The sequence below is a fragment of the Mirounga leonina genome, unplaced genomic scaffold, assembly GCF_011800145.1.
Source record: "Mirounga leonina isolate KUSES-001 unplaced genomic scaffold, KU_Mleo_1.0 Mir_152, whole genome shotgun sequence".
Classification (NCBI taxonomy): Eukaryota; Metazoa; Chordata; class Mammalia; order Carnivora; family Phocidae; genus Mirounga; species Mirounga leonina.
In genome coordinates this window covers 7,521,318-7,535,673 of record NW_023270380.1, presented here as the reverse complement: position 1 = coordinate 7,535,673, position 14,356 = coordinate 7,521,318, and the positions used below count along the sequence as shown (strand labels likewise).

General features: G+C 38.6%; 1 protein-coding gene and 1 non-coding gene across 2 annotated transcripts in view; both read right to left on the bottom strand.

Moving 5' to 3' along the window:
- The window catches only part of RYR2 (ryanodine receptor 2), a 725,313-nt gene that overhangs the window by 561,729 nt on the left and 149,228 nt on the right, over positions 1-14,356 (bottom strand). The gene's annotated exons all lie outside the window — the stretch shown is intronic.
- Positions 13,427-13,559, bottom strand: LOC118013042. Its single transcript, XR_004679915.1, has one exon. It is a non-coding gene; the product is annotated as a small nucleolar RNA SNORA2/SNORA34 family (small nucleolar RNA).

Sequence of the window (14,356 nt, the reverse complement as noted above, 5' to 3'; positions counted from 1 at the left end):
TGGGACTTCATCAAGATAAAAAGCTTTTGCAAAGCAAAGGAAACAGTCAACAAAACCAAAAGACAACCGACAGAATGGGAGAAGATATTTGCAAATGACATATCAGATAAAGGGCTAGTATCCAAAATCTATAAAGAACTCATCAAACTCAACACCCAAAGAACAAAGAATCCAATCAAGAAATGGGCAGACGACATGAACAGACATTTTCCCAAAGAAGACATCCAAATGGCCAACAGACACATGAAAAAGTGCTCAATATCGCTCAGCATCAGGGAAATCCAAATCAAAACCTCAATGAGATACCACCTCACACCTGTCACAATGGCTAAAATTAACAAGTCAGGAAACGACAGATATTGGCGGGGATGCGGAGAAAGGGGAACCCTCCTACACTGTTGGTGGGAATGCAAGCTGGTGCAGCCACTCTGGAAAACTATATGGAGGTTCCTCAAAAAGTTGAAAATAGAGCTACCATATGATCCAGCAATTGCACTACTGGGTATTTACCCCAAAGATACAAAAGTAGGGATCCGAAGGGGTACGTGCACCCCGATGTTTATAGCAGCAATGTCCACAATAGCCAAACTGTGGAAAGAGCCAAGATGTCCATCGACAGATGACTGCATAAAGAAGATGTGGTATATATATACAATGGAATATTATGCAGCCATCAAAAGGAATGAGATCTTGCCATTTGCAACAACGTGGATGGAACTGGAGGGTATTATGTTGAGTGAAATAAGTCAAACAGAGAAAGACATATATCATATGATCTCACTGATATGAGGAATTCTTAATCGCAGGAAACAAACTGAGTGTTGTTGGAGTGGGGGGTGGGGTGGGAGGGATGGGGTGACTGGGTGATAGACACTGGGGAGGGTATGTGCTCTGGTAAGCGCTGTGAATTGTGCAAGAGTGTTGAATCTCAGATCTGTACCTCTGAAACAAATAATGCAATATATGTTAAGAAAAAAAGAAGAAGAAGGTAGCGGGAGGGGAAGAATGAAGCGGGGAAATCGGAGGGGTGGACGAACCATGAGAGACGATGGACTCTGAAAAACAAACTGAGGGTTCTAGAGGGGAGGGGGTTGGGAGGATGGGTTAGCCTGGTGGTGGGTATTGAGGAGGGCACATTCTGCATGGAGCACTGGGTGTTATGCACAAACAATGAATCATGGAACACTTCATCTAGAACTAATGATGTAATGTATGGGGATTAACATAAGAATAAAAAAAAATACTTAAAGAAAAAAAAAAAGAAAATTCTTGAATTGTGCTATAAAAGGGGAACAGAAAAATGGTACAGCAGCAGGAGGGGAATATGGAATTAAGGCAGTAAATATTCTGGGGCTTCTGTAATATTTCTGGCATTCTTCTGGGCATTACAGAGTGAGGTGATAGAGACAGTCAAAATTCCTGCTCTCAATAATGTCAGGAAAATAATATGAATAAAATAAAGCAAGCTAGGACAAAGATATAAGGGGAGTTGATATTTTAAATGGCTGTATAAGGAAGAACTCTCTCAAAAGATGACATTTGTTTGAATTACGTGGGAGAGAGCCGGCCATGAAGAGAGCTAAGTAAAGGTTCTAAGAAAGGTATTGTTGATATGTTTGAGAAATATTTTATCAGATGTTTATATGCTGGTGGGAACAATCCTGCAGAGACCCAGTAAAGAGGAAAAAGCTTGGGATTGAGGGAGAGATGGGACAGGTGCACCTCCACCTGTCAAGAGCGCAGGGGGAGGCAGTGGCCTCAGGTAGGAGCAAAGACAGGGTTCCTGGTAGATTGGTTGGTTTAGTAGAGGGAAGATGTGGACGTTTGCTTCCAACTAGGTCTGTTTTCTCAAAGAAACAAGTAAAGTATCAGCTAAGCGTGAGAAGGAAGAGGTTTGAGAAATACAATATGGGACAGTGAACTGCCTAGGGAAATGAACGAGGATGGTCTGTCAAGACCCCTTTGAGGGTAGGGGTCCTAAACGTTAGCTGATACACACGGAAATAAAAGATCTATAAACTCTAAAATACTATGAAATAGATGGTATTATAAGTAAAAAAAAAAAAAAAAAAAAGACAATGGCCAAGCAGAGAAAATAAAATGCCCTACTAGTGTGGACATAGGTTGGACATGGCTAAATATCCTGAAAATTGTTTGCAACAAGCACCCTCAGAGCACTCAGAGTCCACTGAGGAGATAGAAGGGGGAGATAACCGATTACACAGGAGTATACACATAATACAGTACCGTGACAGAAGAAAGAACAAGATGGAGGAGGAACCGGAAGGGATGGGCCACCTAGAATTGTAGTCCCAGCCTGCTACACATGTAATAGACATCTGTAGAGCTCCTCCACACCTATTATCCAGTTTAATTCATCCCAATACTACTTGAGACCTATTGGAAAGGCTGTTACAGTCACCTAGAAAAAAAATAAACCTCCATAGGGTCGAAGTATCATTTACTCTGTAAATCTTAAAGTAGACTGATGGAATTCCCCATTGGGAATTCATAGCATCCATCACACCTCTAGCCCAGGCCTCTCTCTTCCTAGACCACACTCTTCAGGGACAAGGATGATGACTTATTCTTACTGCATCTGTGGTGTCTAGCATCATACCTAGAATAGTGTAGATTTTCAATAAATGTTGGATAGATCAAATGAATAAAAATGTGTAAATAAAAAAATAAAAATCAACCAAAGTCTAGCCAAGAGACGTTAAAATATCAAGTCTCTCACTTCCTAGCTACTTAACCTTGGAATAATCCCCTTCAAGGAGATTCAATGATCTGACTCATACAAAAAATAAACTACCCTTACTAAGTCACATTGATTACTATAAAGATTAATTTAAACATACGAAGCCCTTTGTAAACTGTTAAGTACTAGATTCCTAACATCCACACACTGGTAACTCAGGCAAGCCACAGAGATAATGAGCAAGGTCATGCCCAGGTGCAGGAGCACGGCAAACCAACTAATAGTGAGACCTGATCACCCACAAGAACTCGGTCTGGGTCAGTATTATCCATGAAAGACCACTGTCTTAGGCAAAACAAAGCTTAACGGAAAATCAAAAAAGGCATCCGTTATGAGTGATATGAAAACGACACTTGGTTTGGGCAGAAAAGTCACTAATCTGGCAAAGGTACTCACCCAAACTTTCATCTAAAAGGAAATGGGCACTTTAAACTTCCCTGGTTTCTGATATCCTATCCCTGATGCTCAATCGAAAACTATCAAAAATGCTCAATTCAACAAATTTCTTAATCTTTGGATTAAAAAATTGCCTAGGAGGACATTCAATGTCTACCATTTTATAGGTCTTTTAAAAACCCATATTGGATTTTTTAGAAATCTCAGTGTTAAGGTGCTGTCACAACTAGTTTAAGTCTCTTTATCATGAAAATTGGGCATTCCTTGTTTTGCATGTTCCTTAGAGCAAATACAGGTATATTAAAACATCCTTTTCTATCCTTTCTAGCAATCAAATGGTGTCAAGTCCATATTATGAGCAAAAAAATAAATTTCATATGAATAGAGAAAAAGAACTTCCTGCCTGGGATTCTTTGGATTAGTACTGATGAGGAAAAATAAAAACCAAGAAAATACCCCTCAGTTCATGTTGAAAATATCTCGGAGATGTCTTCTGTCTTGAAGATGATTTAGTCGAATAATAACTGAAACACAACCCAAAGCAGTATTTCTCTTCTTAAATAAATGGATTTTCCAAATTACGTATCCTCTTTGTATTAATGTAATCAGATCCAGCAAAATCCCAAAGCATCATGATTTATAGGTGAGATTTCAACATTATAGAAACCTCTAATCCTTTGCTCAGCCCTTCCAGATGTCAATTACAGTGCAAGTTTTCACCTTTAAGACCCACCTAAGATAGACTGGATTCTGTTTTTCACCTGTATTGTTAGCATAACCAGGCTCCCCTCTGGAAACTACCATGTCTCTCCCCTCCATCCCCACAAGGCTCTATCCACCTTTCTCCTGTTTCCCAAATACCCTGTGGCATGGTCTTTGTTCTACAAAATGTTTCTCCTTTGTGTGTTCTTCCCATGGTGCAGCACACTCGTGATTTATCTACAATGGCAGCAAGGGATAGCTTATTAAGCTGTCATCTGAGTCCCTTTTCGTAATCAACTCTGGAAAGAGGAAGTCTCTTGTGCAGCTGAACATAATGAAGCTTCCAACCCACCAGCACCTCGAAGGTCTGCGACATCTGAGTGGGCTCCATTTCTAATGTTTCTTTTACCCAGTAGTTACATTAACTACCTCTTTTTTATCAAAGATTGCCCCTCACCGGGGCCCTTCCACAATAAATGGGCAGGAGAGTGGGCACTCTCAATATGAAAGTCCATGTAATTTAAATTCCACAGCAAATGGAAATGCCAAGGAAAGTGGAGCTGTAGCTAGAAACCTCATTTTAAAGACACAATTTTTTTTTTCCAGGAGCTCAAAATGCTTCCTCTTCCTTCACTATTTAATAGTTTTGAGGGCTTTGTCCTTTCCCTTCCTCTCACACAATCTCACAGAAAAAAAAAAAAAAAAATCAGAAAAAACTTATTGTCAAACTGTTTGTGATAAACTGTGAATCACTTAAAGATTTTCTTTCAAATTAAAAGTAGGTAAAGGCAACATTTACACAAGGGCCAGTCCTCAACAAAATAAAATTCAAAAGAGGTCTTTCAATTAGGACGAAGAATCACTTGCAAAATAATATACAGGATCACAAGAAATAAGGTTGTCATGAGGACAAAAAGTTTTATCCACCGCCCACTAAAATTGGTAATCGAGTATTTCAAATTCTCCATTGCTTGGCTGAACTACCAAATTAAGCCAGTGGTCATTAAATCGTGTAAACAAAAATAATACATACATACATACATACAAAAACAAAAACACCCCACACAAAAAAAAACCCACAAAATTTTTAAAAGCCATGGAAACCATTAAAAACAAATTTAAAAAAGTAAAAATTATCACGTGTAATCCTATTTCTGAGCAAAAACCAAATCTAATATAGTAAGAAGACAAAAGCCATAAATAACCAAGCCAAAAAAACATGAAAGGGGACGGAGTTTCCATTACTTTCAAAGTGAGTACAAACTGTTCATGTTATACTTGAGGATTCCAGTATTTCATAAACAACACTGGTGTGCAGAAAGTGAACATAACTGCCTGAAAACGAATGGCACTGACAAGCTCCAGATAATTCAGTAATGCTGCTCGCACAGATGGTGGTCATCCAGAGTGACAGAACAGCAGGGCAAAGAAAGAAAACAGACTAAAACACTCAGGGTGTCATCTGACTTCCAATTAAAGCTGCTTCTACCACGAAAGCAAATGTTCAACAGCTGTTGGACAAACCTGTTGAGATTCCATGAAGAGAGAGAACAGAGCTTTCCCAATTCAGAATTAGTGGATTTATCTTCACACTCAGCACTGCGTTTTCTCAAAACTCTCTTGGTTGAGGTTTCCCTCCCACTCTGATACAGTATTTAAAACTCAATTGACATCAAACCTGAACTTCAATTCGTAGAAGTCTTGTTTTGACACATATGTGGCCTCCATCTATTTATGTTTTAATGGAAATATACTTTCCCCTGCATGTGCTAACCAACCCTATATCCTTACTGTTCCATGATCCTGGCCAATATGGAAAGAGAGTTGAATTTTATTTCCACATTAACAGGTGCATGTTTGCCTTTCAAAGCCTATGTAGAAATTGTCTCACGGGGCTACTCAGTGAATGGTGAGGGGTGCCCTGCCCAAGCTCCAGAGTTCAGAGAGGCATTCCAACAGAAACAAAGGGATATCTAAAGGGGCCAATCATAGTACACACATTAATTACCTTTAATGAGTACTAATAAAACATAAAAACAACAAATTATTAAAAATTATGTTTAAAATAAAACAATCCCTCATTTTCTGTTTTGTTTTTAGGAGATAAACATACCTTAAAAGCTTCACTATAAATGATTTTCAAGGAGGGAGCCCCCACTTGAACTATGGGATTGGACCAGAAGCACTAAACGTGGAAATGTTCTTTTTCTAAATTTTGAAATACCACCTTGTGCATAAATACAAATGGACAGGAACATTTAAAGGAGAAGGGAGCGGCAGTCTGTTGTTTGGATAGCCCACTAGTTGCTGCCCCTTCTGGTGAGATACGTTGATATTCCTCTTCGGAACGAGCTTCACCTCTCAGACTCTCAGTCTAAGTGATTTGAGTAAAATAGATCATGCACTCCCACTCCTCTGTGGGGCACACTTGTGACCAGTAGTTTCCATCCTGGTGACATGACCCAAGTTGGTGCGATGAGACTCAATCCCAGCAATGGAACTACTAGGAAGGTGAAGCTCTCTCTTTCTCCCAGTTTCAAAGGTAGTAGAATGTGGGCCTGGAGCTGCCTGTGACCATCTAGCCGTGTCAGAGGAAAAACCCATCTGCATCGGAAGCCAACGCTGAGGAAAGCATAACCAAGAACCAAGGGGACCAGTCATAATGGCATCATTTGGATCCCTGGAATTGGCCATGCATGAACTGAGACCTTCCCTGGCCCTTTCAATCACATGAGTCAGTAACACACCCCTCCTTTATTTTGCCTTAAACCAGTATGAGTTGGGTTTCTGCACATCCCAAAGAGTTCCACCAGTAACTTGAGTAAATCATTACAGCATTGGCAACATCAGAAATTCAAAAAACCTCTTCACTGAAAGGAGGTCACTTTCTGCAGGAAAAGTCCATGGGGGCCTTGGAGTGAATTGATTTCCATAAGGTCACTGCTCCTCTGCAAGAATCTGTGTTATATATTTTCTTAATCCCTTTATGCTTCATAATAACATGAATGGTGACCTACCAGCAGGAGAACTACTAGTTTTGGAAAAAAAAAAAAATCTAGAATTCAATGACTTGGTGATACCAGAGAATTAAACACCAGATGAAAACAAATATATCTGGCAAAAGCATGTGACTTTCTTTTGTGCTTAAGCATTAATGGCAGTCTTAATGAGCAAGCCAAATGATCTCTTCTCATGACCAAATCCTAAAAGAGAAAGGGAAAGATATTCTTTTATCCAAGCTCCTTCCCTCCCTGCTGGGGATATTTAAATCTTAATTATTCCTCAGAGTCTTTGCAACCTTGCAGAGTAAATTCCTGATGAAAAAAAGGAGATCTTTTCTTGGTATATACACTCCATAGTGCAGCAACTGCTAAGAAGGAAACATTAAGATCCTTCTTCAAGTGCACTGCAGTATGACTGTCAAAAGCTGGGGACCCCCCAATTGCATGGGTTCAAAAGCATTTTTCCAAAGGAAAACAATAGCAAAAATATACATATTTCCACATAGAGGAAATATCTGTCTTTTACACTTTCGTATTTTTAAGTGTCTACTGAAAAGAGAAGGCAAGAAGAAAGTCTGATTGGGAAGAGCGCTGATGTTGATTCAGGTAGCAGGATCATTCATCTGGATGCTCCCAAATCACCCTAATTGGCTTAGTACCCCTTTCTGTGGTTTTTCACACTCAACTTCCAAATGCTAATAAATATGCTAGAGAATAGGTCATTATTCAATTCAAGACAAAGTCAAACCAATAACTGCAAAGGTCAACTGCAACTCTAGTCTAGACCTGAGGTGAATAGCAAGTCTACTACCTGGACATACCCGGCAGCTACAGATCAAAACAACAGAACTCCAGAACAGCTCATCTGGCAGGTGGTTCCACGGACCTCATCATGGACCCTCACAGTTGAGAAGGAGGCCAAGACCAAGGGACCAAGGGAGAGGTTAGGATTCCCATTATCCGAAGATTGGTATTTTCCTTCTCTGAACTATGGGCTCCTCCTAGCACACCACAGTAAATAATTAAAGGATACTGACATGGCCTCCAATCATCCCCCCGCCCCGCCCCGACCCTTCAGGAAGGGACCATACTAAAAACATTTTCTCTTGCAATATCTCAAAGTACCACATGCCATTAGGAAAAGCTTCGACTATCAAACGCTTCTATACTAAGTTCAATGTAACTTCTTTTTCTCTAGTTTACTGCTCTAAGGATAAGGAGTTTACGGCCTGCTATCTTCAGGACTTTTTGTTACTTATTCTTAATTCTAACAAAGAACTTCAGATAAGCTTTTTTTTTTTAAACCAGTAACCATCTTTATCATCTTGGATAAACCATTTAATTTTCCTAGACCTAAATTTCCTCCTCTACAAAATAAAGTAACAGAACAAATTTGTGGATACCTAAGGCTTTTACTATGTCAATGTTCATCCCCTAACTCTAGCTTGGTTCCTTAGACTCTGTTCTAGCTCTTTAAATACGTGCCCCATGTGCATTTTTTCCTAAATTCCTAATTCTTTCCTGGTACTTGCCAAGAAAAAAAAAAATAATAATAAAGATGCAAATAAAAAGAATCCAATACAAAATTTCAATGCTATTCACTGACCTCCTATCTCACAATAATCACTACAGGTTAATGGGAGGTAATATGGGAACTAATATGGGAACCACTAAGTGTCTGAAACACGGAAGTTACACCCTTCCTTTTCCTCCTTGTATCAGAGCTAATGAAAGCCATCAATTGGTCATTAGAAATAAACCTTTCCAATTTGTAAACCAGGTTTTTGGTATTTTACTGTTATTTTGAAAAATTGATGGATGATAGAACACTATGGAGGGGAAGAGAAATTTGTGTACATGGACTCCCCATATACTCTCAGAATATGCTAGAATGAATATAGGCTTGGGAAAGTCCTACTCATAATGCAAAACAACACTGGGATAAAGGTAAGTATGTGATAAACACCAAGGCTTCCTTCTCATGCTTTCCTCAAATATACATACACGTGACATGTAGAAGTTAGCATTTGTCTGTTTAAATCATGGCACATCTGTACCTTACCCTTTGCTCTAAAAACTATTTTAACGACCATGGTGTCTAGCCTTAAGGGATGATGGTAAAGCATCTCAATGATCTATCCTTCTCTTAGACCCCTTGTTACTTAGATGATATGAATGATCATAGCTTTGGGATCTTCATACATGCTTGGGGAGCAAATCAACGTTGCAATTGCAGTAGTCAAACCCAAACTTTTTCAAATGTTTGATCAACTAGGCAATAAATAGTTCACAATCTCCACTTTGCTTGTTAGTAAAGAGGAACTGTGCCATGAATTCAGATGAATTGGTGTTAATATCCAGAAACCATTTTGAGAAGCAGCTCTGCAATTTATAGAAACCATAAAACCAATCATGATAAAGAATCTGATTGATAAGGAGACCAGAAGTGATATGGATCCTCATTGACCTTACTAGCTGAATACCCACTCCTGATTTCAAGAACAACTGTGCATCAATGACCAGGAGAAGACAAGTCAGGAAGGCTCAGACAGTACTGGGACCTTCCCAAATTGAGATGGGCCTTTGGCTAAAAGTACAAAAACACCTCTTGTTTAAAGGACAGCCCTCTAGAATCATTTTTTTCTACTTTTCATAAATATACTATACAAAACGTAAAAGTCAATGCATATGGACTGGAGTCAAGAGATCAAATAGGAAAACCTAATCTTTTTAACATTTAGTCAGAATTTTGGAAAGGATGCCTGGGCTACTGAATCAAGACTCTTCAAAGACCCCAAATTCCAAAGAGGGCTACATTAGTGCTTTTAAGCACCTAAATCATTAAGAGTAGAGGACACAGTTTTCACAGTATCCATAAGCTTTTTAAAAAATTAACTAGATTTTAGGGTATCTGGGTGGTTCAGTCGGTTGAGCATCTGACTCTTGGTTTTGGCTCAGGTCAAGATCTCAGAGTCCTAAGATTGAGCCCTGCATCAGGCTCCATGCTCAGCGCACAGTCTGCTTGGGATTCTGCCCCCCCCCCCACCTCTTCCCCCACTCATATGCACAAGAGCACACATGTGCTCTCTCTAAATCTTTTTTAAAAAAGAAAAAGGAAAAATTAGATTTTTGACCATTAAAAAAAAAAATCACAAAATTGTGAGTTTCTGGGGACCACATCATCTGTGAGTCCCCTACATTTATTGCAATGTCTAGAAATTAGTAGGTACCACTAAATGTTACTGAATGGAAAAAAAAAAAAAAAGACTGAAAAAAGTATTCTCTACTTCTATACATCTAACAAGATTAGGCTATCTAGAAATGTTTTCTATTTCCTAGAATATTAACCATGAATCTACCACCTGCTTAATATTCACAGCAAAAAAAAAAATTAATTTATAATCATGAGTATGTTTACAACTTTCAATTTACATATTTTAATTCATCCCCACAGTTAAGAAATTTGTGATCATTCCAATATAGAGCATGTAAGAATGTTTTTTAACACCTGAGATTTGATGACAAGCCAATTCCCACTGAACAGATACTTCAGATGTAAACTTCTGAATATTTCATAGGCTCTGTGTGGGAAGGAACTCATGAAGGAATTAAATACCACAATTTACTAATAGCCAAAACTACCTCCTGGGAAGTATTGTGAATTCTGTCTAGACATAGCCAAAGGGTTTATGAACGATGTGTGGGAGTGACATGGGAAGGTTCAAGGGTTCACTTTGAGGGTTCCATCCAATTCCACAACCTTATTATATAAGAAGTTGTATCTTTAGAAGAAAAGGCACAGAAACAGGGAGGATACTTGATTCTTGTTGAAAAAGGGTTTTACTCTAAGGTTAAGTTTACTTCAGGATGTTCTAGAAAAAATGTCAGTGGCTCTAATCAAGGAAAATGCACACTAAGTGCATTCCTTATGAGGTTCCTGAAGTCAGTTACTTAGTATTTCATGTATGAATGTGTAGTACTGACCGGTAGGCCCACTATCTTGTATGTCCACAATAAACTTTTACTGACTAAATTCATGACTCTGCCTCTCTCGGCAAATGTAATAATTTATAAAGTAATTCAAATAAAGAATTAACACCAAAACTTCTGCATACAACATAACAAAACTGGCAAAAACAGAATTGGAGTGTAACCCATCACAATCGATTAAGAAAAAATGGGCGCCATGTTTTTTTCAATTTAAATTATTTGTTTGCTGTAGCTGGTAGGGCTGGGGTTATTTAATGTCTTGAAAAAAAGCAAGGACTTTGGATGGAGATTATAGGATCAGCTTCATCAGAGGGCAGGAGGTAGGTCTTCCTGTTAAAAGAAGGCAAGGCAAATTTTCAGTAGATGGGAGCATCTTCCTCCTAGGAGCTGAGAAGTCTCCGGAGATCTTGAAGGCAGGAGCAGAAAGCTATTGTTCCTACAAATGTCAGACAGTTTACCTGGAACTTCTTCTAAAAGAAACTTTAGACAGTTTTTCATCTTTTGGTACTTTGCTGGTAATTATCTAAGTGGGAGAACCACACGGAACTGTCCAGTAGGATATATGACCCAGGGTTCTAGCTAGAGGAGTAAAGCAAAGGTCTACGGAACATGTAGAGCATTTCTAATACCTTAGAAAGAGTTGAATACCCAATTCTCTGATTGGAAGATAACATGCTTACCAACATACATTCCTACAGTTGGTATTATTAACAGTTAGGAGAGCTGTACTTAAATGGAAGCTTTGATTTGTAGAATTTCTAAACAAGTTACATTAAAAAGGGCATATCCTTCCTAAGGAACACTCCAAGGAATGTATAAACAACAACAAAAATAAAAAGACCACCAAGCTGGGAATGGCAAGACTAATAACCATTACACTTGAATGATGCATGTTCTAGCCATGATACATGCATAAAAATACAGTGAACCTTAATCAGAAATTCACCCAATGGAAATAGAGTATGAAAAATCACCCAAAAAGGGGTCCATTAATAACTAATAACAAATTACTGGGTAAGACCAAGAGAAAAAGCTACCTAAATACCTAAAATGATCACTTATACCATAAACTTCTCTCTCCAAAACAAAAAATTCTGTTCAACCGATGGATTTAAGGTTGCACAAGAAGGAATTTCAAGATGGATAAAGCAATCTGTGAGCCTCTAAAAACAGTCTAAGTTCCAATTCAGTCATGTGTTCTCAGAGAATTAAAAACTTCTGGGGCATTGAAATGAATTGGAGTCCCTTACCAAACAGTAATTTACAATTTTCATGGGAATATAGGAATTATCACAGGGTATTTCCTCTTAACAAATATGCCCTAACTACAAACTGGTGTTTCTTTAATCTTCACATTCTTTCCCCGTAGCCTTCCCAGATTTCTCCTCCAATATCCTACCCTACTATGCGAAGCTGATAAAAATATCAGTTATGTATGGTATCCAAAACATCCTGTGGACGATGCAGTCAACAAAAATGTCTTCAGTACTGAAGTACATTAAAGCATAATTTCCTATCCCTCTAGCATCCACAACTTTCTCTCCTCTGTTCACATTTTCTAATGTGGTATGGTCTAAATGCTTGAGTCCCCCCAAAATTCACATGTTGGAATCCTAATGCCCAAGTGATGGTGTTGGAACGTGGGGCCTTTGGGAGGTGCTTAGGTCATGAACATGAAGCCCTCATGAATGGGATTATTATCCTTGTAAGAGACCCCACAAGGCTCCCTAGCCCTTCTACCATGTGAGGACAGAGTGAGAAGTCTGTGACCCAGAAGACAGCCCCCACCCAACCATGCTGGCACCCTAACCTCAGACTTCCAGCCTCCCAGAACTGTGAGCAATAAATTGTGTGGCTTAAAGCCACCCGGTCTGTGGTATTTTGTTATAGCATCCCAAAGGGTAAGACATCATGTAGACCACAGAAGTTGCTATCTAAAATTAGAAAAACGTTAATTAGAAATGAGCTATAGAACACTGGGTCAGTAGTGAAAAGACCTCATCTTATTTGGCACCTAATGGGGGAAAACAGGCCTCCTTACCACCTCAGAGAAAAAGCCCATGTGAGGCCCAGAGATGCTAAGTGATTTGTCTATCACCACCCTGATCCACGGCAAAGAAAATCAGTACTCATGGTGACTTCTTTAAAAACCAAAGTAGAGTAGGATTGGGTGGGAGGGCGTGGAGAGGTGGAAAAGGCTTGACAACACACAATGACCTACTTAGGCCATGACTGCGGAGTTGTGGACCTAAGCCTCCTAATAAGGCAGTCAGGTCCAGAGTGCCTGACTACAAAGTCTAATGCCATACACATCTCCCTTCACTGGGGAACATGAAAAAGCATCTTCTGTATTCATAACCATGTATTATGTCATGGAGAGATTAACCAAGTTTTGGCTTAGAAGGGAATTTATGTGGGTAAAACAAAATACAGGAAAGGTGTAAGTATTTTAATAAACCGTATGTGCAGCTAATGCTAAAACTGGGCTCTCCATTATAGATTCACATACATCTAATCAACATGAACTACATTCGCTGACAAAGCTTTTGTTTTTTGTCTTCTTTTCCCCCATAAACTATGTTCTTCCAATTGAACAAGCCATTCCCACCGTGGTGCTGAATGGCTAACAGACCACAGAAACACATCACTCTCGGCTCCTGTTTGAAACCAACAGCTATTACAAACCACGGGTCTTGATTCAGGGCCTACGTCGACGAAGTTTTAAGAAGCTCTAATTCACTTTACACCCCTCTGTTCAGCAAGGCATTTAACCGGCTTAAAAAATAAACAGGAAAAAATGATGCAAAAAATAAAAATATCCAGTTCTTTGATTTTCATGATATAAAGCTGCTCATAGACAAAACAATCAGCTACATAAACAAATCTAATGATCCTCATTTATTATGCTAAAATCGTGCTCTTCTTAAAATTACCACAGATTTAACTTGTATATAAGGAAAAGTATACTTCAAATTACAACTAGTCACAGTTTTAGGATTACCATCTTAAAAAATGAAAACATCCCAGTATACAACTGACTTCTATTAAGCCATCTATGAGGGGCAGAACTAAATCTATAGTTGGTTTCCAGATAAACATGTTTTTTAAAAACTGAATTATGTCTCTACTGTCAAGGACGATTCCTTAAAATACCTCCATTTGGGAAAAAAATTAGCATAATGTTGAGAGAACTTATTATTCATTTCAAGTGATTGTTGACTGTTCTTCTTTTTTCTAAAGCTATTTAGCATTAAAGGACTTGGTAACAAGTCTGAAAACTCCTATAACTCACATGTAGAAGAGAGATTAAAGTCAACATTCTCTTTTAAATAAATCAAATAGCCTTAGGGATAATATTAGAAATATTTATTTTTAAAAGTATTAGAACGCTCACTAGGGGAACATCTGCCCTCTCTATTTATGTTAGCCGCAATTTAAGTTTTTTTCCCCACTCAGTGTTTCCTCCAGTATAAATAAAAGATAGTTGCTTTTCATGATTAATTTT